Source organism: Spermophilus citellus (genome assembly GCF_964194105.1).
Source record: "Spermophilus citellus genome assembly, chromosome: 15".
NCBI classification, from domain to species: Eukaryota; Metazoa; Chordata; class Mammalia; order Rodentia; family Sciuridae; genus Spermophilus; species Spermophilus citellus.
In genome coordinates, this window is record NC_138195.1 from 3921634 (window position 1) to 3949324 (window position 27691).

The 27691-nt window shown below is 40.2% G+C and overlaps 2 pseudogenes across 2 annotated transcripts; one reads left to right on the plus strand and one right to left on the minus strand.

Moving 5' to 3' along the window:
- Positions 1-733: 733 nt before the first annotated feature.
- LOC308634069 (protein phosphatase 1J-like) lies at positions 734-15484 on the minus strand (annotated as a pseudogene). The gene is made up of 9 exons: positions 15335-15484; positions 3787-4073; positions 3398-3515; positions 2825-2909; positions 1844-1962; positions 1580-1643; positions 1308-1422; positions 1020-1164; positions 734-881 (listed from the first exon to the last, which is right to left on the minus strand). The product of its transcript is annotated as a protein phosphatase 1J-like (transcript).
- Positions 15485-22390: 6906 nt separating this feature from the next.
- On the plus strand, positions 22391-27174 carry LOC308634070 (protein phosphatase 1J-like; annotated as a pseudogene). The gene is made up of 9 exons: positions 22391-22399; positions 23833-24119; positions 24391-24508; positions 24997-25081; positions 25946-26064; positions 26265-26328; positions 26486-26600; positions 26744-26888; positions 27027-27174. The product of its transcript is annotated as a protein phosphatase 1J-like (transcript).
- Positions 27175-27691: the final 517 nt, after the last annotated feature.

Consider the following 27691-nt stretch of genomic DNA (forward strand, 5'->3'; position numbering starts at 1 on the left):
TAAACATCATAGAGTGTACTTACACAAACTGAGAAGGCATAGCCTACCACACACCAAGGCTATATGGTGTATACCATCATAAATGCAGCTCATTGTCATCATATAGCACATGATGGTACTTAGTGACGATTAGCATGATGAAGAGGAAATTAAAGGGTTACCAACTCCAAGATTTCTAATTTGAGCAGCCAAGCTGATGCCCTTTGAGAAGACGAAGTAGGAGAAGTGACATGCTGTGGGGAAAATAGTGGATTGAGGTGTGTTGAGGTGAAGTGTCAGTGGGCTTTCACGGAAATGTTTGGAAGATGATTGGTATGTATGAAACTAAAGCTCAGGAAAGATTTGGGAAGAGAGCCCAATTTGGAAGAAACATCAGCAGATGGATGAAGATACAGAAGTGTCTGAGAACACTTAGGGCAAGTGAGTGGATTGAGGAGAGGAGAGGGCAGAAAGAAGAACCTGGAAAAAATTCATTTTGGGGGGGGGGGGCTGTCCTGATGTCCTTTCCATCACAGCACAGAACTTTTCCTTAACTTTTAGTTTCTAATCAAAGCAAATAAAGACACACACCTTTATTCATCGGGTTTATTTGCCAAAAGCGCTAATTCTGGATCTAGTGGATATCCCTTTTTGGGTTAAACTGCCACTAAAGGGAGACAACTGCAGAATTTGGGCTGAGAGAGGGGTAAGCATGGAGAGGCTGGGTGGTGGTGGGAGGGATGGGCTGATCCCCTCAGAAGTAACTGCCCGGCCCTCCTAGGGGGATGACAAAGACCGAGATGTCATCCCCGGAACCCAGCTTGTTGGTAGGGAGATGCTAGCCATGGTCCTGGGGGGTGCCCCGTGCCCCCAGGACCAGAGCATGGGCCAGAGCTGTATACCTGCCAGGAGCACATGTGCAGATTCATGTATAAGGGAAGATAGACACAGAGGCCCACATGGGGTCCCCAAGCATTGCTTCCCTTTGCCCTTTCCTTTGCCAGTGCCATCCCCTTACCATCATGTCATGCAACCCCTACCTGCTGGGGTCATTGGGTTCTTAGGCCGACAGCACCCTGTCCACACTGGCAGCTACCTCACAATCATTGGTGATATCCCATCGGCCATCTGTTCCCAGGACTAGCACATCGTCTGGGAAGTGCTCATACTGTGTCAGGTCATATACTTGAACCTGGTGGGGAAAGAGTATAGGGAGGATTGAGGTGTGGGGTTTGCTGGACAGGAAGCTTGGGGATAAAAGGACCCTGGATGAAAGCCAGCTTGAGACCCACAGAGGAGGGAAGGTATAGTTAAGGAGGCCCCCATACATCTCATCTCAGGTAAGCAGGAGAGGAAAGGCTTGATGGGCAGAGTGGCTCTGCAGATATTAAGGTTGTGGTCTCCCAATCCCTGGGTTACCCCAATAGTGGCCATCACTTGGGCCTGAGGGAAACATGGAGGGGGACAGCTATTTAGTCCTCTGCCAAGCTCTCTGAAACCACACAGCCCTCCCACACCTACCCTCAGGTAGAACCTCCACCTCTCTAGACAAATTGTGGTGGGTCCTCCTGCCCTCTCCCACCTCTACCATGGATTTTACCTTTTTGCCCTCTCTACAGACCAGAGGAAACCTGAAGTCCTCCAACTGGATCTTTCTGTAGGCTCTGGGGAGGGGGGTAGTAGAGGCATCACCTAGGCATCAAAGCCTCCTCTCTTCTAGGAGCTTGACACCCACACACAAACCCCTTAGAAGGGCCCCATCCCCCAACTCCCAGCCTGGCCCAGCCTTCAGCTTCCACCTTGCTACTGGTGAGGGACTGGTTGGGTTGCCATGGGAATGACCCAGCTCTGAGGGAAGTGTTACCAGCCAGTCATGTTCTGGTCCCCGTAGAGCATCCTCTGCCCCAGCTCCTTGGGCTGAGCTCTGCAGGAGAACTCAAGGTGGGTGAATTCACCACCCAGCAGCTCTAGTTTCAGGAAGCCCTGGGGTTGAGAATGGCCAGACAGAGCAAAGGGCCAGGGGGTGTTACACTCACAACATACCCTAGTACAATATATAGATAATGTTAATTTTTTTCTTCTTTTGCAGTAATGGGGATTAAACTGAGGGGTGCTTTACCACTGAGCTACATCCCCAGCCCTTTTTAATTTTTATTCTGAGACAGGGTCTTGCTAATTTTTTGAGGCTGTCATTGAACTTATGCTCTTCCTGCCTCGGGCTCCTGAGTTGCAGGAATCACACGTGTGCCACACTGTATCTGGCTAGATGATATTTATTATAGCAGGCCTTTAAGTAAAGATCCACATGCTACACACTATTCTGATACACACATTAACTCAGTTACTCTTCAAAACAACCCATGGGGCAGGAACTATTACTGCACAGAGAGGTTAAGGAATTGTCAAAGGTCACATAATTAGCAGAGAACAACAAACCAGGATTCAGTATCCAGGCAGTCCAGTTCCAGAGCCCAGGGGCCTTTTCTGTTCCCTCCCCCCACCTCTGATTTTACTTCCTTCCTCAGCTGGGGCCACGGTGGGTGCTGCAAACCATCTCAGGCTCCTTCCTGTAGCATTATCCCCTGGGCTCAGCCCTGCACTCAAGAGCCCACACAGCCGCCTTCCCAAGAAGCTCCCAGTAGGGAGTGTTCTGTGTTTGGTGGTGGTGGTGGTGGTGGTGGTGGTGGTGGTGGTGGTGGTCTGTGTGTGTGAGAGAGAGAGAGAGAGAGACAGAGAGAGATAAAGAGAGAGAGGGTAGGGTTGGGGGGATGTTCTCAGGGACAAGAGTGCAGAGAGGCACAAGAACCAGTAAACGATGTGGGTAGGAAGTTTGGTTCCTACTTACAAGCAGCTGAAGACGCTGGCTCTCAGTCTCCGGAGTAAACTCCCGGGACATTGGAATGATTTCACCATTCCAGACAATGATGGCCCTGCCCAGAGACAGAAAAGGCCTGGCTCTCCTCAGCCCCCTTCATGGATAATTACAGAGGGACCAGGCCTTCTGCTTAGGATTCCTTACCCAGGACTCCATCTTTCCTCTCCTTGTGGATATATCAGGCCTTTCTTTATATCTATGGTCCTCCAAGTTCCTTCAATCTTTAGGGTTTCTTTAAATATTTTATTTTTTTTTACAGTACTGGGAATTTAAGCCAGGGCAGCTTTACCACTGAGCTATATCCCCAGCCGTTTTGATTTTATTTTGAGACCCAATTTATTATAGGGTCTCACTAAAGTTCTGAGGTTGATCTTGAGCTTGTGATCCTCCTGCCTCAGCCTCCTGAGTTTCTGGGATTACAGGCATGTGCCACCATGCCAAGTCCAATATTTGACTTTGAACCCCACCACCTCACTCTTCTATCCCCCCATCCTAGAGAGTATGGCCCCTTGTAGCCACTTTTAAAGCCCTTCTCCTTCATACCTGCTGTCACCTGCATTGGCCACATACACCTTGCCTAGCAGATACACCACAACCAGTGCACAGCAGCCCCCTCTACTTGGTGGCCAAGACACTCCTGTTCCCGAGCCATCTGCTCATCCTGCCAAGTGAGGAAGGGTCAAGAGGGAAGAGAGTAAAAGAAGAGTTTGCAGACACCGAGTCACCCTCCCCACTCCCATCTGCAGAAATCATCTGGCACAGCCAAACCACAACTGGAAAAATAGTGAAACACATGGGGGTAACTATCCCTTCTGCCTCCCCTCAGAACCAAACTCTGCTCTGGCTTTAAATAGTGTTGTGGGTTCTCAGGGTCAGTCCCTGAGGCCACCTGACTCTCACACAGAGTTGGCCAGAGTGTCTGCCTAGCCAGCCATGAGCTGGAAGTCATTCTCAATGGCCCCTACTACCAGGCTTTCATGGGTCACTTCCTTCTGTGAAGACCAGCAGGACTGAGGACCAATCAAGTGAGTAGAATCAGAGGAACCTGGGGTCCATGAGGTGCATGGGAGGCAGAGGGGAGGTGGTGGTGGTCTTGAAGTGTTTCTACTAGGTCCTTTAGTTGCTCCCGGATGTGGCGATGCAGGAGCCGTGAGGCCATTTTGGCAGCACCACCACTGGCATGTCCATCAAACAGGCCCCAATAATAGAAGCAGAGTCCCTGGTGGGGGAATGAAGGCTAATTCCCAATAAGGTTGGGAGGCACTACAGAAGAATGTTGTTACTTCAGATGATGTAGAGGAGAGTGGGGTAAGGTGAGAGGATATGGAGTAAGGAAGATTAGTATTATGTACCTGTATTATTATATGTATATAATATATAATTCCATATATATGATATATATATATATATATATATTTATATATATATATGATGTCATATATATATGAGATAATACAACATGTATAATAAGAAAAATAAGAAAATATAACCCATGTATGTATGATATTTCAACCTGCATAAAGACATTCCACTGTCATTTATTACTAAATAAAACAAATAAGATATTTCTTTAGAAATATAAAAATAGTTTAAAATAGTTTGAAATGAGAATAACATAAATTTTAAAAGTTCACATTCTTATTTTCTTATCTATTGGAAAATCCTGTCATTTCAAATTGTTCCTTCAATTTATTGAGCATCTTATAATTTAGTCAACGTATTGAGCCATCTTGTTTTGGTGAAATATGAATAGGATTCAATAGTCAAGGGTTTTTTTTAGTTTTATGAAATTTAAAAAAAGCACAAAACAATTTAGTGTATGTAATACGTGGTCTTTAACTGAGAAAAAAAATTGTTTTATGCAATAAGCTAATTGCTCCATGTGGGGAAAAAGAACCAGGTTATCCTTTTTAAGTCTCTACTATAAAGTTCTCTATGGAAGGCTCTTATCCCTTAAAGATACAGTCAGAAGGCACCAGTGGTAAAGGCAAAGTGGAAATGAGGGTAAGTATTTACTCCCCCTGAAGAACCTTTTCATTATACAGAAGTAGCCCTCTGGATAGAAGAATTACCATCTTCTGAGAGAACAACTAAGAACCCACAAAGAGTGAAGTGCAGGTTATATTTTATCCTAAACTTATATCCCTTCAACAATGCTTCTTTGTGAAGAAACACTCTATATGAGCATCCATAAGGACTTGCTGATTGTGTGGGTACTATGTACTAGATGTTTTCTCTGAGCCTGTCTCTTCAGATGACTTAGACTGCTGGCTAGTCTGTTTTTCTGATACTTAAAGGACTGATCATAATTAAACCTCATTGTCTTTGTAGTATTAAATAATAGCATGTTTCAAACAAAGGCATTTTACCCATAGCCTTCCCATTTTATTTTTGTAACATCTGCTATATTTAAGAAAAGAAAAACATTCAAACAAAATTTTAATCAAATTAGATAGCTTTAAAAAGGAAACAAAATATCTAGATCCATGTCCTAAAATTAAATTATTTTAAAGAGCTCCATTTCCAACTGGACAAATTTGGAATACTTGTGTGTAAATGAGAAAGAATTACTGCTTTGTTGGTTTTATTATAGACTGTTTGGGCCACGCATGGGCCATGCAACAACAGTAGACCCTATTATCCCACTTACAATATACATTTCTGCCAAATGTGGTAAGTGTTGTGATTCAAACGTCTTTGATGATGTTGGTATGGTGGCATATTAAGTGCTTTTGAATATTCTGAATTTAAAATATACTGCCAGGTTGTATTAATTAGATAATATATACAAGGCAATCATAAAAATAGAAAATTTTTGAGAAATATGTCTGTTTTGATTGCCAGAGCCTCATGCAAATAAAAGTTTAATTTTACATGTTAACTTTTTTTCTGGACAGTTTAGACGTTTTGCTTACAAATAAAACTTAAGAGATTGGTAATCACATTACCCAACACTTAATGTTTGTAAGGCAATGTAGTAGGGCCTTTACTTGAATTCATTCCATGTAGTCTTTAAAACAATGCTATGAGGTAGGTATTCATCACCATCCTGATGTCCGTTTTACAAATGGGGAACTGAAGTTCTAATGCACAGAATAACTTATTCATGATGCCTCAGATAGAAAATGGCACAGTGTCAATCATGAACTCAGGACTTGTCAGTCTTAGGGTTTGAGCTCTCTACTAATTCTGGTATATTCCTTTCTTAATTAATGTTAACAATGAAAACTGAAAGATGGTCTTCTATTGTAAAGTAGATTCAAATTCTCAATAATACTAACTTAGTGATTTGTACAAAAATCAAAACTCCTCCTCCAGGATTCAAATTAGTGGAAATGAATAGTTGGGGCTAAACATATGCAAATACACTTACATAAATATAAACAAATGACCTTAAAAGAAGTTTGGTTCAGCTAAATTTAAGCAACACATTGTATTGTTCCTTTGTGTAGAGATAAATTAATAATAGACCACTCCAAACATGGAATTATAAAAAAAAATACTCATCTGTTAAGTCAAATGATGTTTAAACAGAAATTATATTTAAATGCTAAATTTGAAAGCCTTACATCACATGCATTCAAATGTATTCATTAACAAACTACACCAATTGGTATATACAATTTCAAGTGGCTATCCGTTAATATAGAAACTGCAATACAAATATATTGAAATCACAAAAACTGAGCAAGGAAAGACACTGGGTGTTATAGGACATATTTATATTTCTGCAAAATAAAAATCAAGATCTTGACCAGTGTTACTTATTTAGAAGACATCCACTGTTCTTAGAAACCAAATTATTAATGATTTTATTATGGAAAAACTGAAGGAGCTAAGAATAGGAAAATATTATTTCCCTCTTGAATAAACATTTGCAAATCACAAAGACTAGAGGCATGAGCTATGGGAATTTCCCTTCTGAAGGATGTGTCACTAGTTAATGAGATCAACAGTCATAATCACAGAGTGATGGTTTATAGTATGGTTCCACTATTAACCATTACTTCTCCTTATCTCTTTTCTATAATTGAAATAAAGATGCTCATGGCATTTGTAAATAGCAAAGATCTCAAACTGATGATGTGTGCTTAATATAAAATACCGATGATCCAAAATGGAAAGCTGAAACATAGGTTGGATCCAATAAAATAACATTTTTTAAAAAAGAAAGAAAACTGGTATTTACATTTAAGAAGTCAAGCAAAGTAAATCATGAAGATGTGTCTAAAAAGTAAGCACACTAAAAAAAAAACTCAAAGAGTCAAAGAACAGCTACACATGAGTTCAAGAAGCCAAACACAATTTTATGTTTCTATAAATAAGTACGTATTATCTGAAAAAGCATACACTGAGTCATTTTCTGTGAATACAATACTAAATAGAATACTGAAAGTAATATGTGAAAGATTTTTTTTTTTGTAATCAAATTGGTTGGTACAAACTCCAGGTTAATTTAAGTAGGTTTAATTTTAGCAGGAATACTCAGAGCCTCTATGGTAGCTATTTCTTCTCAAATGTGTTTGACCTTGGAAAACTTATTTTTGCAGAGAACTAATTGAGAATAACATTAAAACCAACATCCTTGGGGAAACACTAAAAGGACAATGAATTTTGTAAATGGGACTCTGTATAAAAACAGAGCATCAGGAAAATGTCCATATAAACCCCAATTTTTCTGCTACCCTAGGAGTCTATAGTGCTTGATTACCTACATCTGATAGATAGTTCTAATTCCCCATGGTACCTTGAGCAGAGTTTCTGCTGAGCAAAATTTTGCTAAAGTACTACCATAGGTGAGTTATTAGATGTCATACACCAAGATGGGTGACCATGTTTTTAACACAGTGATAGGTTGTTGGAGGTTACTGAGCTTTGGAGCCACTCCAGTGCTGATCAGTCACTGGATTCTGTACATACATCAGAAAGATGTATAGTGTTTTTAAAGTCTATTTGTCAAGCATTTTAAGTTTCTAATAATATCACTAATTAAGGAAATTTAAGTTTGTGTTTTCACAAATATTTACTCTTATAGGTGTGAAAATGCATAATATTACTGATATTTCATCATCACTTTAGCTTTCTTCTACTAAAATATAACACTAAAATCTTTAAAATATTTTAGGTGTAGTTGGACACAATATCTTTATTTTTTTTATTTTTATTTTTACGTGTTGCTCAGGATTGAACCCAGCCTCTTGCATGTAGTAGGTGAGTTCTTTACCAATGAGCTGCAACCCCAGCCCCGATATGACCTTTAAATTTTTAAAAATATTTCCTAATGTTATACTTTATGTTTTATTTTTTTATTGGTTGTTCACAACATTACAGAGCTCTTGACATATCATATTTCATACATCAGATTGAAGTGGGTTATGAACCCCCAATTTTACCCCAAATGCAGATTGCAGAATCACGTCGGTTACACATCCACAATTTTACATAATGCCCTATTAGTAATTGTTGTATTCTGCTACCTTTCCTATCCCCTACTATCCCCCCTCCCGTCCCCTCTCATCTTCTCTCTCTACCCCATCTACTGTAATTCATTTCTCTCCTTGTTTATTTTCCCATTCCCCTCACAACCTCTTATATGTAATTTTGTATAGCAATGAAGGTCTCCCTTCATTTCCATGCAATTTCCCTTTTCTCTCCCTTTCCCTCCCATCTCATGTCTCTGTTTAATGTTAATCTTTTCTTCCTACTCTTCCTCCCTGCTCTGTTCATAGTTGCTCTCATTATATCAAAGAAGACATTTGGTATTTGTTTTTTAGGGATTGGCTAGCTTCACTAAGCATAAACTGCTCTAGTGCCATCCATTTCCCTGCAAATTCTATGATTTTGTCATTTTTTATTGCTGCATAGTACTCCACTGTGTATAGATGCCACATTTTTTTTATCAATTCATCTATTGAAGGGCATCTGGGTTGGTTCCACAGTCTAGCTATTGTGAATTGTGCTGCTATGAACATCGATGTGGCAGTATCCCTGTAGAATGCTCTTTTAAGGTCTTCAGGGAATAGTCCGAGAAGGGCAATAGCAGGGTCAAATGGTGGTTCCATTCCCAGCTTTCCCAGGAATCTCCAAACTGCTTTCCAAATTGGCCACACCAATTTGCAGTCCCACCAGCAATGTACAAGTGTACCCTTTTCTCCACATCCTCGCCAGCACTTGTTGTTGTTTGACTTCATAGTGGCTGCCACTCTTACTGGAGTGAGATGGTATCTTAGGGTGGTTTTGATTTGCATTTCTCTGACTGCTAGAGATGGTGAGCATTTTTTCATGTACTTGTTGATTGATTGTATATCCTCCTCTGAGAAGTGTCTGTTCAGATCCTTGGCCCATTTGTTGATTGGGTTATTTGTTATCTTATTGTCTAATTTTTTGAGTTCTTTGTATACTCTGGATATTAGGGCTCTATCTGAAGTATGAGGAGTAAAAATTTGTTCCCAGGATGTAGGATCCCTATTTACCTCTCTTATTGTTTCTCTTGCTGAGAAAAAACTTTTTAGTTTAATTGAGTCCCATTTGTTGATTCTTGTTATTAACTCTTGTGCTATGGGTGTCCTATTAAGGAATTTGGAGCCCGACCCCACAATATGTAGATCGAAGCCAACTTTTTCTTCTATCAGACGCAGAGTCTCTGATTTGATATCAAGCTCCTTGATCCATTTTGAGTTAACTTTTGTGCATGGCGAGAGAAAGGGATTCAGTTTCATTTTGTTGCATATGGATTTCCAGTTTTCCCAACACCATTTGTTGAAGATGCTATCCTTCCTCCATTGCATGCTTTTAGCCCCTTTATCAAATATAAGATAGTTGTAACCTTGTGGATTAGTCTCTGTATCCTCTATTCTATACCATTTGTCCACCCACCTGTTTTGGTACCAGTACCATGCTGTTTATGTCACTATTGCTCTGTAATATAGTTTGAAATCTGGTATCACTATACCGCCTGATTCACACTTCCTGCTTAGAATTGCTTTTGCTATTCTGGGTCTTTTATTTTTCCATATGAATTTCATGATTGCTTTATCTATTTCTACAAGAAATGCTGTTGGGATTTTGATTGGCATTGCATCTTGGTCTTTGCAGCTCCTGACTCATGTAACTTTCCAGCATGCAGATGGATATTGTGGAGTATCCAACTTCTGGTCCTGTAAGACAACCTAAAAAATTCCCTTTGTATAATTATACCTCCTATTGGATCTGATCCTCTAGATAACCCCAACTAATAAAGGCAGGAATGCCACACAAATTCTGTTATATTCTAATATTTATATGTACAAGCAACTGATGTCAGTTTGTCTCATTTTTAGAGATCCTTTTCTTTTGATTGGTTTACAAAGAGTCTGATAAGTTTTTTTTTCAGTCTTAAATTAACTCATAAGTATTTTTTATTTATAAACTAAGAAGAATCTGTAGAGTTCCTTTGAAATTATGTAGACACTCTTTATCTTGTTCAAATTCCACCCCTAGTTGCAGCCCCTATTTTTCTCTTATCTGGGTCCATTACTACTTCGATAGTAGAAGCAAATGTGACTCCATTTTTTTTTGACTTCATCCTGTAAAACAACCATGCCAAGTAGAAGGGTCATGATTGGGGCAAGATGTTCTTTTCCTTTTCCTATAGAAACCTTTAAGAACACAGAACTACCTAATGGGGCATTGTTTCTGTAACTAGGGTAACGGGGCTCTGTTTCTGTAACTGGGGTGATTGGGCTGTGATTGGTTAGGCTTCCTTCCGCTTGACTGCACTCTCCCGCTTCTGTACCCTGGCTTCCTTGAATTGACTAGACCCCGGAACATCCCTTTTGCAGTTTTCAGGCTTATAAGGAGTGCCCTTTCAATTGTTCTGGGATGATCAGGGGAACTGCTTTATGTTCTGGTCAGTCGCTACTAGTGTGCTTCAATAAAGGCTTGATTCGATTATATGTGAGTGGTCTGCAAGTCAGTTTATGAAACTCAGGAAGAAGCTTTAACTATAACAGTACAATGATGGCTTTGAACTAATGTTTTTGTTTTGTTTGTTTGTTTTTTAATGTTGACATTCTCTGTATTTGGCATTTAACCCAAAGGCAAAAGCCAACTTATGTGTTCACAAATTTAAAGTAGTATGGAATCATGGATCCCCATTTCCTTCAGTTGCTTATAAGAGATTACTGTCTTTGTTTCTGAAACTACAGTTTTCCTCACTTGCCAACAAATCCCTTCAAGCTGGCTCCTATAAGCTTTTATCTTCTCTCATTTGTTCTATAAATGTTTTCTCAATCTCAGCACAGTTATATGTGCCTTAAATGGTTACTTCTCCAAAGAACTCTGGCTTCTTTCATTGGAGAATAAAAATTAGAATCTGTAATCTAGGTATAATGTGTGCTCATCCCCTTCCCACGTGCATGTGATCAGGGAGGATTCATGCTAGTCTCCTTCCCCTACCCAGGTCTAGGGACACTAGGTGCTTGTCCCCACAGCCACGTGTATACACTTTCTCTTTCTGCCCATTTACCAATGGTCGTTATTGGATTTGGGATGCTTCCCAAAGCTCAGGTGTAGCAGGCTGGTGCCATGTGCAGCCATAGCTAGAGGTGGGGCTTTAGGAATGGGTGTAAGGTTCTGACCACATCAGTGGCTTAACAGCTTGATGGGGTCATAACTAAAGGAATTGCTAGGTGTTTCAGAAATCTGTAGGAGGTGTGACTAGTTGGAGAAAGTTTGTCCCGGGGTAAGTGCCCTGAGAGAGCATCTTGTCCCTAGCCCCCTTGTCCTTTCTCTCTCTCTCTCTCTCTCTCTCTCTCTCTCTCTCTCTCTCTCTCTTTCTCTCTCTTCTCTCTCTCTCTCTCTCTCTCTCTCTCTCTCTCTCTCTCTCTCTCTCCTTTCCCCTCCTCATGAGGTGGGCATCTCAGGTCTGCCTTGCCCTCCCATCAAGCAGTTTTGCCTCACCACAGGCCCAGAGCAAGAGGTCCAAATAGCTGTGGACTGAATCCGTAAAGACTGAGCCAGTTTAAGTCCTTCTCCGTTGATGTTGTTTTTATCAGGTCGTTTCTTTCAGCAATGGACAACTAATTATCATATCTATATATACTAAATAGATCCCTGTATAGTAAATCTAAATGATATCTTCACTTCTAGCCCAATCCATAGGGTTTATACAGGTTCTGCCTTTGTTTATTTATGTATTTTTTTAAATGGAAGAAAACTAGAGGAAAACCAATTCTAATTTCTGCAATCCTCTTGTAGTCAATCTCCCCACCATGCAGGCCACCTTACTGGAGCATTGAAAACATCACACATTCCATGTACTTGATGGAAGCCATGCATACTTTTCCATTGCCTTGAAACTACTTACATGTGAAATCAGATAGTATGTAACTTTTCACCCACACTTTCTACTGAACATAATGCTGTTGAAATCTTCCATATTATTGGGTAATCTGGTATTTTTCCCTTTATTACTATGTGGTATTCCACTATCAATACTGTATAAATGCTCTGATATGGGCTTTCCAGGGACTCTCTGGTGTATATTATAATTTTTCCCTATGTGGGTGGCTATTTAGAGGGATGCTGTAGTCATCTAGCCTTAGCCCCATTGTGGACATGTAGTTTTCTTCTACTTGAATGTTGAGAACTTCAGTTGCTTTATTTCTGAGGGAATTTGCTGAATATGCATGTAAAATGAAAACTGATCATTCTTGTCAGAAGCTGTTAAAAAACTACTAGTGACAAATAACGTAAAACAAGGTAAAGAAAAATTAAAAAGAAACAGAAATGTGTTATTTAGTAGAACACAACTGACAAAATTAAGTTGAAGTCTATACCCAAGGCAGTTTTCTGCTTGGTATTCAATGAAACTTTAAATAAAGTAGAGAAGTAAAGCTAAACACTATCCCAAAGCCTCTGAAAACTATAGCAGTATATTTAACATTCTTATTATAGTTCAGAGTTCATGGCTACAACAGAGGATGGACCCCAGTATAGACAACTGTATCTCGGTGGAAAGATCTCAGGGACACACAAATGCTTTGAGAGAGGACTGCTTCTCTGGTTGGTGGTCCACCTGTCCAATCAGCTTAGATCCTGCATGCAGTATAATGTTCTGCAAAGGGAAATAAGAGAGTCATGAGTAGGCAAAGAGTCACAGACTAGAATAGTGGTCACACTAGCACCACATAGAACATACACAAATGAAAACTCCATGCTTCGACTGACAGCCACAAATCTGCACTCTTAAAGGTTCTTCACTCTGGGGAGAATTTCAGAGAGTAATGCTTCCATGAAACAGTTGACAGATGCTTTACCTCCCAGATGCATTATCTCTTTGGACTGTACATAAGACAAGTGCATCTGTTGTATGTGATGGATGCTTATGAATCTTATCAGAAAACCATTTGAATTGCAGCTTACTTCGGAGTGATAGTTCTCTTACATCTTAAGGATTAAAGAGCTGTAATATGGGACAAGCCTGGTCCCATGACTGAATCAGACCAGGGCCTCATGTTTTAGTGCTGTAAGATGGAACAAGACTGGTCTCATCACCTAAGCAAACCAGGGCCTTTTTTTGCAGCAGTCCTCTCAGTAGTAATGCCTTGCACACTCCACATCACCCTGTTTGGCCCCAGAGGATGACTGGTTAGTCAATTACAGGTAAGATTCCTCAAGGGAGGAACAACCTAAGACAGGCACAGTTGCAGAGGGGCCATCAGGAGAAAGCTTGGGCACCAACAGTGGTGAGGCAAAGAACATCAACCCTCCCACCTGTGCAAAGGCCTAAATCTTCACCCCTTCTGAGAGAGGTCTCCTGCCCTCATGTCTTCTTTGCTCCCCATGCCTAGCTCAGATTGGGACCCAAATGACAGACAGAGATCTAGTCAAAAGTGGCTGTCCTCTCAGAACAGCAGGAAACAACTGCAGCTACAGGAGAGGGCTATTTCTGGATGTTTTCTCTTTTCTATTTCTTGTTTCTCCCCTCTTTTTCTATGCTTTTTCCTTTTCTTTTCTTCTCTCATCATGGTTTTCCTTTGGCAACAAATTTAATAAAAAGAGAGGAAACATTGGAATAAGTTTCAGTCTCAGCTAGCAGCTACTAGCAGGTCTCCAGCCAGTTCTTTTACCCGGTGTCTGTGTGTTGATTCCACGTCTCTACCCCTGCGACAAGGTAGCCGTGTGACCATGATCAAGAAGGGACTAGGAACACATTCAAGATGGAATAATGTCTGTTCCCATGACAAACAAGAGCAGGTGCATCTGTGCTAACTATTTTAGAGTGGTAAGATGGGACAAGCTTGGTCCCATGATCAAACCAGACCAGGGTCTTCTGTGACACCTGTTTTATACCTTGAAGATGGGACAAGCCTGGTCTCATAACAGAACCAGGTCAGGTCCTCTTGTGCCACCTGTTTTAGATCTATCAGATGGGACAAAATTTGTCCCATGACAAACCCAGTTTAGGACCACCTATGCCATTTGTTTTGGAGCTGTAATATAGGACATGCCTGGTCCCATAACTGAACCATGCCAGTGCCTCCTGTTCCATTTTAGAGCTGTAATATAGAACAAGCCTGATACCATGATAGAACCAGGCCTGGACCTGTTGTGCCATCTGTTTTAGAGCTTCAGAATTGGGAAAACCGGGTGCCATAACCAAACCAGACTAGGGCCTTCTATGCCACCTGATTTAGAGCTATAAGTTGTGACAACCCTGATTCCATGACTGAACAAGGTCAGGGCCTCCGGTGCAACCAGTTTAGAGCTGTAAGATGGAACAAGCCTGGTAAATGCAAAAAAAAAAAAAAAAGAAGAAGTGTAAACTGAGACTTGCCTGTTCCCATGACTGAACAAGACCAGGGCCTCCTGTGCCACCTATTTTAGAGCTATAAGAAGTGACAAGCCTCCTCCCATGACCACAGCAGATGAAGGCTTCCTGTACCACATTTTTTAGAGCTGTAAGATAAAACAAAACTGGTCGCCAGGACCTGTTTACAACCTGTTTTAGAGATGTAGGATGAGACAAGCCTGGTGCCATGACCAAACTAGAACAGGGCCTTCCTGATTTAGCACTGTGATATGCTACAAGCCCTGTAACATGACCAAACCAGACCATTGTCTACTGTACCACCTGTTTTAGAGCTATAAGAGGGGACAAGCCTGGTATCATCACCGAATGAGACCAGGGCCTCCTATATCACCTGTATTAGAGTTGTAAGATGGGACAAACCTAGTCCAAAGACCAAACCAAACCAGGTCCTCCTATACCACCTATATTAAAGCTGTAAGATGGGACAAACCTGGACAAATGATGTTTCCTGAGGATGGCCTCCTATACCACCAGTTATAGAGCTTTAAGATGAGACAAACATGGTCCCATGAGCAAACTAGACCAGGGCCAACTGTGCTACATGTATCAGAGCTATAAGATGGGACAAGCCTGGTCTCATGACTGAACCAGGCCAGAGCCTCCTAGAGCTGTAAAATGAGACAAACCTGGTTCCATGATCGAACAATGTCAGGACATTCTTTGACACCAGTTTTAGAGATGTAAGATGGGACAAACCTGGTCTCATGAACAAACCAGACCAGGGCTTCCTGATCCACCTGTTTTAGAGCTGTAAGAGTGAAGAAGTCTGGTCCCATGACCAAACTAGACCAAGACCTACTGTGCCAACTGTTTTAGAGCTATAAGATGGGACAGGCCTGGACCCATAACCGAAATAGACTAGAATCTTGTGTACCACCTGTATTAGAGCTGCAAGTTTTAGACACCTGGTCCCATAAATGAATCAGGCCAGGGCCTTCTGTGCCACCTGTTTTAGAGCTCTACCTTAACACAAATCTACGCACATAACCCATCTTGGCCAGGGCATCCTGTGCCAACTGTTTCAGAGCTGTAAGATGGGACAAACTTGGTCCCATGAACAAAAAAGGCCAAGGTCTCTTGTGCCACCTGCTTGAGAGCAGTAAGATGGGACAAGCCTGTTCCCATTACCAAAATAAACCAGAGCCTATTGTACCAGCTGTAGTAGTGCTCTAAAATGGGAGGCATATGGTCCCATGACAACCAGGCCAGGGCCTCCTTCCACCTGTTTTAGAACTGTAAGTTGGGACAAAACTAGTCCCATGACCAAACTAGGCCTGGACTTCCTCTGCCAACTGTTGTAGAGGTGTAAGTTGGAAGAGCCTGGTCCCATGACTGAAATGGGCTAGCGTGAATTGTGCCACATGATTTACAGCTGCAAGACGGGACAAGCCTGGTTTCATGACTGAATTAAGCTAGAGCCTCCTGAGTCACCTATTTTAGTGCTGCAAGATATGTCAATATCTAATCCCATGAATAAAGCAGACCAGGTCCTTCTGTGCTACCTGATTTATAGCTGTAACATGGGACAAGTCTGGTCCTATGTCCAAACCAGGCCATGGCTTCCTGTGCTACCTTTTTAGAGCTGTAATATGGGAAAAACCTGGTCCCATGACTGAACAAAACCAGGGCCTCTGGTGCCACCTGTTTTAGAGCTGCTAGATGAGACAATATTGCTCCCATGACATAACCACACCATGCATTCTGTACCAGCTGTTTAAGAGCTGTCAGATGTGACAAGACCAGTCTCATGACCAAACCATGCCATGGCCTTTTGTGCCACCTGTTTTAGAGCTGTAAAATTGGAAAAAAAAACTCGTCCTATGACTGAACCAGGACAGGGCTCATAATTTGATGGAATTATTAGAAGGTCATAGAATCTATAGAATGTGGGTTCTAATTAGAGATATGTCTTGGAATGCTATATCTGGTCCATGGCCCCTTTCCTTTCTCTCTCTCTTCTCTCTACCACCCCTCCCCCCTCTCTCCTGGATGTTCATCTACCTCTTTCCTGGATGTCAGGTTGAGCAGCTTTTCTTTGCCATACCATTCCAGCCTGATGTTCTGTTTACCATGGGCCCAAAGCAATGGAGGGAGCTGACAATGAATTGAAACCTCTGAAACTGTGAGCCGAAAGAAACTATTCTTCTTTTAACTTTTACAGGTCAGGTATTTTGTTCACAGTGGGAAAAAAACTGAGTAACACAATTAGCTTATTGAATATTTATGTTAACACTACACATTTGGTATTAAAGATGGGGAATTGAGTTCCTACTACTAAAGGACATTTTCCGAGTCCTACAATGACAGAGTTTTGTATAGAGAGATCTTAAGTGGACTCCCCTGCCAATTAGGAGTTTATGATCATTGTGTACAAATAAGTCAAATTCACTTAATATTCTTGTTAATCACATTCAAATAATAATCCTTATTCATGTGTTCAATTATTCCACAATGAAACCCACTATTCTCTATAATTAAATTTTACAAATAAATATTTTAAAAAGAGTAAATAATAAGTTTGGGTTTAAAATAAAACAAACTAAATTCACATTATTGCATTCTGAAAGAAAAGCTGCCACACAAGAAGAAAATTGCCTACTTTGCAAAATTACTCAGAGTAGGAGGCTAAAAAAGTAGTCCTAGAAAACATAATATTTACTCAAAATATATTAAGCTAAGTCCTAGACTTTTAAGAATAAATGTAAGCAAACAATCAAACACATAGTTCTACCAGCCCAGAAATGGTCACCAGAACACATACATTTTTATTTCTAAGTATTGTGCACTTTGGGTATAGTCAGATTTATGAACTGATCAAATTGTATACTGTAGTATAAAGTCCAAAACAGGTGTGCTATTTTGGAATGTTAAGACTAGAAATATTTTATGACTAGATATTGAAGTGTTGATCCTAAATTTCAACCTTCCTTGATTCTATGGCTTTAGGCCAGGAGCTGAGCTTCTTGCATTTTACTTTTACTATTCCTTAAATTGGTACAACATAACCCAATGTGACTCGGCCTCATTCTGCTGATATGCCTATATAATACCTAATTCCTAGGATTCCATTGTTCTTCTTGGCTTTTCAAAGTCATCATCTGAGGCAAGATATTTCTACTCCCCCCTTTGTAAAGTTAACTTTTAATGTATATTCAGTTTATGCCTTAATTTTGAGAGTGTTTACATATCATTCTACTTATTAATTCAATAAAAAATAAATAACACAGTATATTATGTATGCTAATTCCAGCTCTCTTTAGGGCTATCCTACATGTCAATCTGAATGTGGAGATACGTTTATGATAAAGAGGAAGAGGCCTTCTAATTAGATGTGTACATTGGCAAATTGTAAGCCAATTTCCTTGTGAGCCAAGTTGAAATAAATCCCATATTCAACCTGGAAGTAATTACCTTGCACAATTGAACTGAGACAGATTAATTTTTGCCTTCTTTTTTCCTGAACAGTCAATCATTAGTTGATGAAATAAATATTAATATGGAGTATAATACTCCAAAAAGTTTATTAAAAATAATTTTGAATTCCACAGTGGTTTTGTTATCCTGTGTCATGCCATTTGCAGAAGTGTGATGAGTGCTTCTGTGGTTTTCTTAGATTTTGTTTTTGAGTTGTTTATGGCTCTGATAATATTTTATACAAGGATTCATTAACAATTGAAAATTTTCTGATATGATAAAGCACTCTTGACAATTTTGGCTTCTAGACACATGAAATGCATCACTAAAAAGAGGGGATGTGACTGATGGAATTCATATTCATTGGAAGCTGCTTTTTTGGGGCCACTAGTTCTCTGAGAGGTACTGCTGGAGAGGGCAGAAATGCTTGCTGGTATGTGATGTCATTCTGATTACTTTGTTTGAGCCCCAATTTACAAGATTCACTCTCTGATAACTGATGTCTTGAAAAGTATTTCCATCTCTTTATTGTTGTACAATTCAGAAAAGGTATAAGGTCATAATTTAGAGAATGGTTTGAATATATAAAAGAGGGTAATTCTCACACAATAGGTGCATCATCTAAATGAGCTTATACCTCAGACAAAAAATATTTCTCTAATGGCAACACCTTGGGTATGTTAATGATTCTGTCGAGATCTGTTCAACAAAGATTAGGGTACTGGTTGGGATAGACAATGGAAAACAGGCAAACAACTCCCCCCAATCCTTTCAAAAACCTTTGCTCTTTACTCAACTAAAGAAAATGAAGCAACTTTCAGAACTACTTATTAAGTACTGAGCTTTCTGCTGCTATGCAGTGATTTGGAAGGACTGAGACTGAAATTAGGTCTATTTCAGTATTGATTAGGGCTTGAAGTAAATATTTACATCCTTGAAATAACTTCTTGGTGATTGTTTATTCATTAATGTCTTTAAATATTAAGTGGGAAGTCCATTGGTCTCCTACAAGTTTTGGTGGGCTAATTAGTCATTTTGTAAATCAATATACTACAGTATTTTATTTAAATAAATTAATTTATAATATTTCATTGACATGGAATTAAAATGTTGGTACAACTAGTTTTTAGTCCCTAATTAATCAGTAATCAATGTTACTATATACATGAATTGAATAAAAAATTTCATTATCAATTTTCTTGGGCAAAAGATAGTGTGTAATAACTTTCTCTGATTGTCAGACCTGCAGAACAATACCCTGACTTCAGCTTTCTAAGCAAAATTGTCTACACACCATTTTTAAGGATACAGAGATGAAGATGCTACTAGTTGTTTGGATGATTTTTTTCTGGTCCTTGATGTTGACCTTAAACTTGAAATTGCTTACCTCACAAATATGAAATTCAGTTGTTTTACTGCAGTTTTAGGCAATATTCCCTTATTTTGTTTTTCCTAACTAAATACAATGAACAATGCATATCAATTTGTCTGCTAATGCTACTTAAAAGCAAATTTCAACATTGACATTTATCCATTCAATTATTTATTCTGTCATACAACAAATAGTTATGTATGGATGCACTCTGTAAATATTGGGCTAAACAGAGCTTAAGGTGTTATTTGAGGGAACAACAAAACAAAGACAATATGAAATTAGTCCAATTAAAAAAATTAAAGGTCATATCAGGGCTGGGGTTGCGGCTCATTGGTAAAGAACTCACCTAATACATGCAAGAGGCTGGGTTCAATCCTGAGCAACACGTAAAAATAAAAATAAAAAATAAAGATATTGTGTCCAACTACACCTAAAATATTTTAAAGATTTTAGTGTTATATTTTAGTAGAAGAAAGCTAAAGTGATGATGAAATATCAGTAATATTATGCATTTTCACAACTATAAGAGTAAATATTTGTGAAAACACAAACTTAAATTTCCTTAATTAGTGATATTATTAGAAACTTAAAATGCTTGACAAATAGACTTTAAAAACACTATACATCTTTCTGATGTATGTACAGAATCCAGTGACTGATCAGCACTGGAGTGGCTCCAAAGCTCAGTAACCTCCAACAACCTATCACTGTGTTAAAAACATGGTCACCCATCTTGGTGTATGACATCTAATAACTCACCTATGGTAGTACTTTAGCAAAATTTTGCTCAGCAGAAACTCTGCTCAAGGTACCATGGGGAATTAGAACTATCTATCAGATGTAGGTAATCAAGCACTATAGACTCCTAGGGTAGCAGAAAAATTGGGGTTTATATGGACATTTTCCTGATGCTCTGTTTTTATACAGAGTCCCATTTACAAAATTCATTGTCCTTTTAGTGTTTCCCCAAGGATGTTGGTTTTAATGTTATTCTCAATTAGTTCTCTGCAAAAATAAGTTTTCCAAGGTCAAACACATTTGAGAAGAAATAGCTACCATAGAGGCTCTGAGTATTCCTGCTAAAATTAAACCTACTTAAATTAACCTGGAGTTTGTACCAACCAATTTGATTACAAAAAAAAATCTTTCACATATTACTTTCAGTATTCTATTTAGTATTGTATTCACAGAAAATGACTCAGTGTATGCTTTTTCAGATAATACGTACTTATTTATAGAAACATAAAATTGTGTTTGGCTTCTTGAACTCATGTGTAGCTGTTCTTTGACTCTTTGAGTTTTTTTTTAGTGTGCTTACTTTTTAGACACATCTTCATGATTTACTTTGCTTGACTTCTTAAATGTAAATACCAGTTTTCTTTCTTTTTTAAAAAATGTTATTTTATTGGATCCAACCTATGTTTCAGCTTTCCATTTTGGATCATCGGTATTTTATATTAAGCACACATCATCAGTTTGAGATCTTTGCTATTTACAAATGCCATGAGCATCTTTATTTCAATTATAGAAAAGAGATAAGGAGAAGTAATGGTTAATAGTGGAACCATACTATAAACCATCACTCTGTGATTATGACTGTTGATCTCATTAACTAGTGACACATCCTTCAGAAGGGAAATTCCCATAGCTCATGCCTCTAGTCTTTGTGATTTGCAAATGTTTATTCAAGAGGGAAATAATATTTTCCTATTCTTAGCTCCTTCAGTTTTTCCATAATAAAATCATTAATAATTTGGTTTCTAAGAACAGTGGATGTCTTCTAAATAAGTAACACTGGTCAAGATCTTGATTTTTATTTTGCAGAAATATAAATATGTCCTATAACACCCAGTGTCTTTCCTTGCTCAGTTTTTGTGATTTCAATATATTTGTATTGCAGTTTCTATATTAACGGATAGCCACTTGAAATTGTATATACCAATTGGTGTAGTTTGTTAATGAATACATTTGAATGCATGTGATGTAAGGCTTTCAAATTTAGCATTTAAATATAATTTCTGTTTAAACATCATTTGACTTAACAGATGAGTATTTTTTTTTATAATTCCATGTTTGGAGTGGTCTATTATTAATTTATCTCTACACAAAGGAACAATACAATGTGTTGCTTAAATTTAGCTGAACCAAACTTCTTTTAAGGTCATTTGTTTATATTTATGTAAGTGTATTTGCATATGTTTAGCCCCAACTATTCATTTCCACTAATTTGAATCCTGGAGGAGGAGTTTTGATTTTTGTACAAATCACTAAGTTAGTATTATTGAGAATTTGAATCTACTTTACAATAGAAGACCATCTTTCAGTTTTCATTGTTAACATTAATTAAGAAAGGAATATACCAGAATTAGTAGAGAGCTCAAACCCTAAGACTGACAAGTCCTGAGTTCATGATTGACACTGTGCCATTTTCTATCTGAGGCATCATGAATAAGTTATTCTGTGCATTAGAACTTCAGTTCCCCATTTGTAAAACGGACATCAGGATGGTGATGAATACCTACCTCATAGCATTGTTTTAAAGACTACATGGAATGAATTCAAGTAAAGGCCCTACTACATTGCCTTACAAACATTAAGTGTTGGGTAATGTGATTACCAATCTCTTAAGTTTTATTTGTAAGCAAAACGTCTAAACTGTCCAGAAAAAAAGTTAACATGTAAAATTAAACTTTTATTTGCATGAGGCTCTGGCAATCAAAACAGACATATTTCTCAAAAATTTTCTATTTTTATGATTGCCTTGTATATATTATCTAATTAATACAACCTGGCAGTATATTTTAAATTCAGAATATTCAAAAGCACTTAATATGCCACCATACCAACATCATCAAAGACGTTTGAATCACAACACTTACCACATTTGGCAGAAATGTATATTGTAAGTGGGATAATAGGGTCTACTGTTGTTGCATGGCCCATGCGTGGCCCAAACAGTCTATAATAAAACCAACAAAGCAGTAATTCTTTCTCATTTACACACAAGTATTCCAAATTTGTCCAGTTGGAAATGGAGCTCTTTAAAATAATTTAATTTTAGGACATGGATCTAGATATTTTGTTTCCTTTTTAAAGCTATCTAATTTGATTAAAATTTTGTTTGAATGTTTTTCTTTTCTTAAATATAGCAGATGTTACAAAAATAAAATGGGAAGGCTATGGGTAAAATGCCTTTGTTTGAAACATGCTATTATTTAATACTACAAAGACAATGAGGTTTAATTATGATCAGTCCTTTAAGTATCAGAAAAACAGACTAGCCAGCAGTCTAAGTCATCTGAAGAGACAGGCTCAGAGAAAACATCTAGTACATAGTACCCACACAATCAGCAAGTCCTTATGGATGCTCATATAGAGTGTTTCTTCACAAAGAAGCATTGTTGAAGGGATATAAGTTTAGGATAAAATATAACCTGCACTTCACTCTTTGTGGGTTCTTAGTTGTTCTCTCAGAAGATGGTAATTCTTCTATCCAGAGGGCTACTTCTGTATAATGAAAAGGTTCTTCAGGGGGAGTAAATACTTACCCTCATTTCCACTTTGCCTTTACCACTGGTGCCTTCTGACTGTATCTTTAAGGGATAAGAGCCTTCCATAGAGAACTTTATAGTAGAGACTTAAAAAGGATAACCTGGTTCTTTTTCCCCACATGGAGCAATTAGCTTATTGCATAAAACAATTTTTTTTCTCAGTTAAAGACCACGTATTACATACACTAAATTGTTTTGTGCTTTTTTTAAATTTCATAAAACTAAAAAAAACCCTTGACTATTGAATCCTATTCATATTTCACCAAAACAAGATGGCTCAATACGTTGACTAAATTATAAGATGCTCAATAAATTGAAGGAACAATTTGAAATGACAGGATTTTCCAATAGATAAGAAAATAAGAATGTGAACTTTTAAAATTTATGTTATTCTCATTTCAAACTATTTTAAACTATTTTTATATTTCTAAAGAAATATCTTATTTGTTTTATTTAGTAATAAATGACAGTGGAATGTCTTTATGCAGGTTGAAATATCATACATACATGGGTTATATTTTCTTATTTTTCTTATTATACATGTTGTATTATCTCATATATATATGACATCATATATATATATAATATATATATATATATATATATAATCATATATATGGAATTATATATTATATACATATAATAATACAGGTACATAATACTAATCTTCCTTACTCCATATCCTCTCACCTTACCCCACTCTCCTCTACATCATCTGAAGTAACAACATTCTTCTGTAGTGCCTCCCAACCTTATTGGGAATTAGCCTTCATTCCCCCACCAGGGACTCTGCTTCTATTATTGGGGCCTGTTTGATGGACATGCCAGTGGTGGTGCTGCCAAAATGGCCTCACGGCTCCTGCATCGCCACATCCGGGAGCAACTAAAGGACCTAGTAGAAACACTTCAAGACCACCACCACCTCCCCTCTGCCTCCCATGCACCTCATGGACCCCAGGTTCCTCTGATTCTACTCACTTGATTGGTCCTCAGTCCTGCTGGTCTTCACAGAAGGAAGTGACCCATGAAAGCCTGGTAGTAGGGGCCATTGAGAATGACTTCCAGCTCATGGCTGGCTAGGCAGACACTCTGGCCAACTCTGTGTGAGAGTCAGGTGGCCTCAGGGACTGACCCTGAGAACCCACAACACTATTTAAAGCCAGAGCAGAGTTTGGTTCTGAGGGGAGGCAGAAGGGATAGTTACCCCCATGTGTTTCACTATTTTTCCAGTTGTGGTTTGGCTGTGCCAGATGATTTCTGCAGATGGGAGTGGGGAGGGTGACTCGGTGTCTGCAAACTCTTCTTTTACTCTCTTCCCTCTTGACCCTTCCTCACTTGGCAGGATGAGCAGATGGCTCGGGAACAGGAGTGTCTTGGCCACCAAGTAGAGGGGGCTGCTGTGCACTGGTTGTGGTGTATCTGCTAGGCAAGGTGTATGTGGCCAATGCAGGTGACAGCAGGTATGAAGGAGAAGGGCTTTAAAAGTGGCTACAAGGGGCCATACTCTCTAGGATGGGGGGATAGAAGAGTGAGGTGGTGGGGTTCAAAGTCAAATATTGGACTTGGCATGGTGGCACATGCCTGTAATCCCAGAAACTCAGGAGGCTGAGGCAGGAGGATCACAAGCTCAAGATCAACCTCAGAACTTTAGTGAGACCCTATAATAAATTGGGTCTCAAAATAAAATCAAAACGGCTGGGGATATAGCTCAGTGGTAAAGCTGCCCTGGCTTAAATTCCCAGTACTGTAAAAAAAAATAAAATATTTAAAGAAACCCTAAAGATTGAAGGAACTTGGAGGACCATAGATATAAAGAAAGGCCTGATATATCCACAAGGAGAGGAAAGATGGAGTCCTGGGTAAGGAATCCTAAGCAGAAGGCCTGGTCCCTCTGTAATTATCCATGAAGGGGGCTGAGGAGAGCCAGGCCTTTTCTGTCTCTGGGCAGGGCCATCATTGTCTGGAATGGTGAAATCATTCCAATGTCCCGGGAGTTTACTCCGGAGACTGAGAGCCAGCGTCTTCAGCTGCTTGTAAGTAGGAACCAAACTTCCTACCCACATCGTTTACTGGTTCTTGTGCCTCTCTGCACTCTTGTCCCTGAGAACATCCCCCCAACCCTACCCTCTCTCTCTTTATCTCTCTCTGTCTCTCTCTCTCTCTCTCTCTCACACACACAGACCACCACCACCACCACCACCACCACCACCACCACCACCACCAAACACAGAACACTCCCTACTGGGAGCTTCTTGGGAAGGCGGCTGTGTGGGCTCTTGAGTGCAGGGCTGAGCCCAGGGGATAATGCTACAGGAAGGAGCCTGAGATGGTTTGCAGCACCCACCGTGGCCCCAGCTGAGGAAGGAAGTAAAATCAGAGGTGGGGGGAGGGAACAGAAAAGGCCCCTGGGCTCTGGAACTGGACTGCCTGGATACTGAATCCTGGTTTGTTGTTCTCTGCTAATTATGTGACCTTTGACAATTCCTTAACCTCTCTGTGCAGTAATAGTTCCTGCCCCATGGGTTGTTTTGAAGAGTAACTGAGTTAATGTGTGTATCAGAATAGTGTGTAGCATGTGGATCTTTACTTAAAGGCCTGCTATAATAAATATCATCTAGCCAGATACAGTGTGGCACACGTGTGATTCCTGCAACTCAGGAGCCCGAGGCAGGAAGAGCATAAGTTCAATGACAGCCTCAAAAAATTAGCAAGACCCTGTCTCAGAATAAAAATTAAAAAGGGCTGGGGATGTAGCTCAGTGGTAAAGCACCCCTCAGTTTAATCCCCATTACTGCAAAAGAAGAAAAAAATTAACATTATCTATATATTGTACTAGGGTATGTTGTGAGTGTAACACCCCCTGGCCCTTTGCTCTGTCTGGCCATTCTCAACCCCAGGGCTTCCTGAAACTAGAGCTGCTGGGTGGTGAATTCACCCACCTTGAGTTCTCCTGCAGAGCTCAGCCCAAGGAGCTGGGGCAGAGGATGCTCTACGGGGACCAGAACATGACTGGCTGGTAACACTTCCCTCAGAGCTGGGTCATTCCCATGGCAACCCAACCAGTCCCTCACCAGTAGCAAGGTGGAAGCTGAAGGCTGGGCCAGGCTGGGAGTTGGGGGATGGGGCCCTTCTAAGGGGTTTGTGTGTGGGTGTCAAGCTCCTAGAAGAGAGGAGGCTTTGATGCCTAGGTGATGCCTCTACTACCCCCCTCCCCAGAGCCTACAGAAAGATCCAGTTGGAGGACTTCAGGTTTCCTCTGGTCTGTAGAGAGGGCAAAAAGGTAAAATCCATGGTAGAGGTGGGAGAGGGCAGGAGGACCCACCACAATTTGTCTAGAGAGGTGGAGGTTCTACCTGAGGGTAGGTGTGGGAGGGCTGTGTGGTTTCAGAGAGCTTGGCAGAGGACTAAATAGCTGTCCCCCTCCATGTTTCCCTCAGGCCCAAGTGATGGCCACTATTGGGGTAACCCAGGGATTGGGAGACCACAACCTTAATATCTGCAGAGCCACTCTGCCCATCAAGCCTTTCCTCTCCTGCTTACCTGAGATGAGATGTATGGGGGCCTCCTTAACTATACCTTCCCTCCTCTGTGGGTCTCAAGCTGGCTTTCATCCAGGGTCCTTTTATCCCCAAGCTTCCTGTCCAGCAAACCCCACACCTCAATCCTCCCTATACTCTTTCCCCACCAGGTTCAAGTATATGACCTGACACAGTATGAGCACTTCCCAGACGATGTGCTAGTCCTGGGAACAGATGGCCGATGGGATATCACCAATGATTGTGAGGTAGCTGCCAGTGTGGACAGGGTGCTGTCGGCCTAAGAACCCAATGACCCCAGCAGGTAGGGGTTGCATGACATGATGGTAAGGGGATGGCACTGGCAAAGGAAAGGGCAAAGGGAAGCAATGCTTGGGGACCCCATGTGGGCCTCTGTGTCTATCTTCCCTTATACATGAATCTGCACATGTGCTCCTGGCAGGTATACAGCTCTGGCCCATGCTCTGGTCCTGGGGGCACGGGGCACCCCCCAGGACCATGGCTAGCATCTCCCTACCAACAAGCTGGGTTCCGGGGATGACATCTCGGTCTTTGTCATCCCCCTAGGAGGGCCGGGCAGTTACTTCTGAGGGGATCAGCCCATCCCTCCCACCACCACCCAGCCTCTCCATGCTTACCCCTCTCTCAGCCCAAATTCTGCAGTTGTCTCCCTTTAGTGGCAGTTTAACCCAAAAAGGGATATCCACTAGATCCAGAATTAGCGCTTTTGGCAAATAAACCCGATGAATAAAGGTGTGTGTCTTTATTTGCTTTGATTAGAAACTAAAAGTTAAGGAAAAGTTCTGTGCTGTGATGGAAAGGACATCAGGACAGCCCCCCCCCCCCAAAATGAATTTTTTCCAGGTTCTTCTTTCTGCCCTCTCCTCTCCTCAATCCACTCACTTGCCCTAAGTGTTCTCAGACACTTCTGTATCTTCATCCATCTGCTGATGTTTCTTCCAAATTGGGCTCTCTTCCCAAATCTTTCCTGAGCTTTAGTTTCATACATACCAATCATCTTCCAAACATTTCCGTGAAAGCCCACTGACACTTCACCTCAACACACCTCAATCCACTATTTTCCCCACAGCATGTCACTTCTCCTAC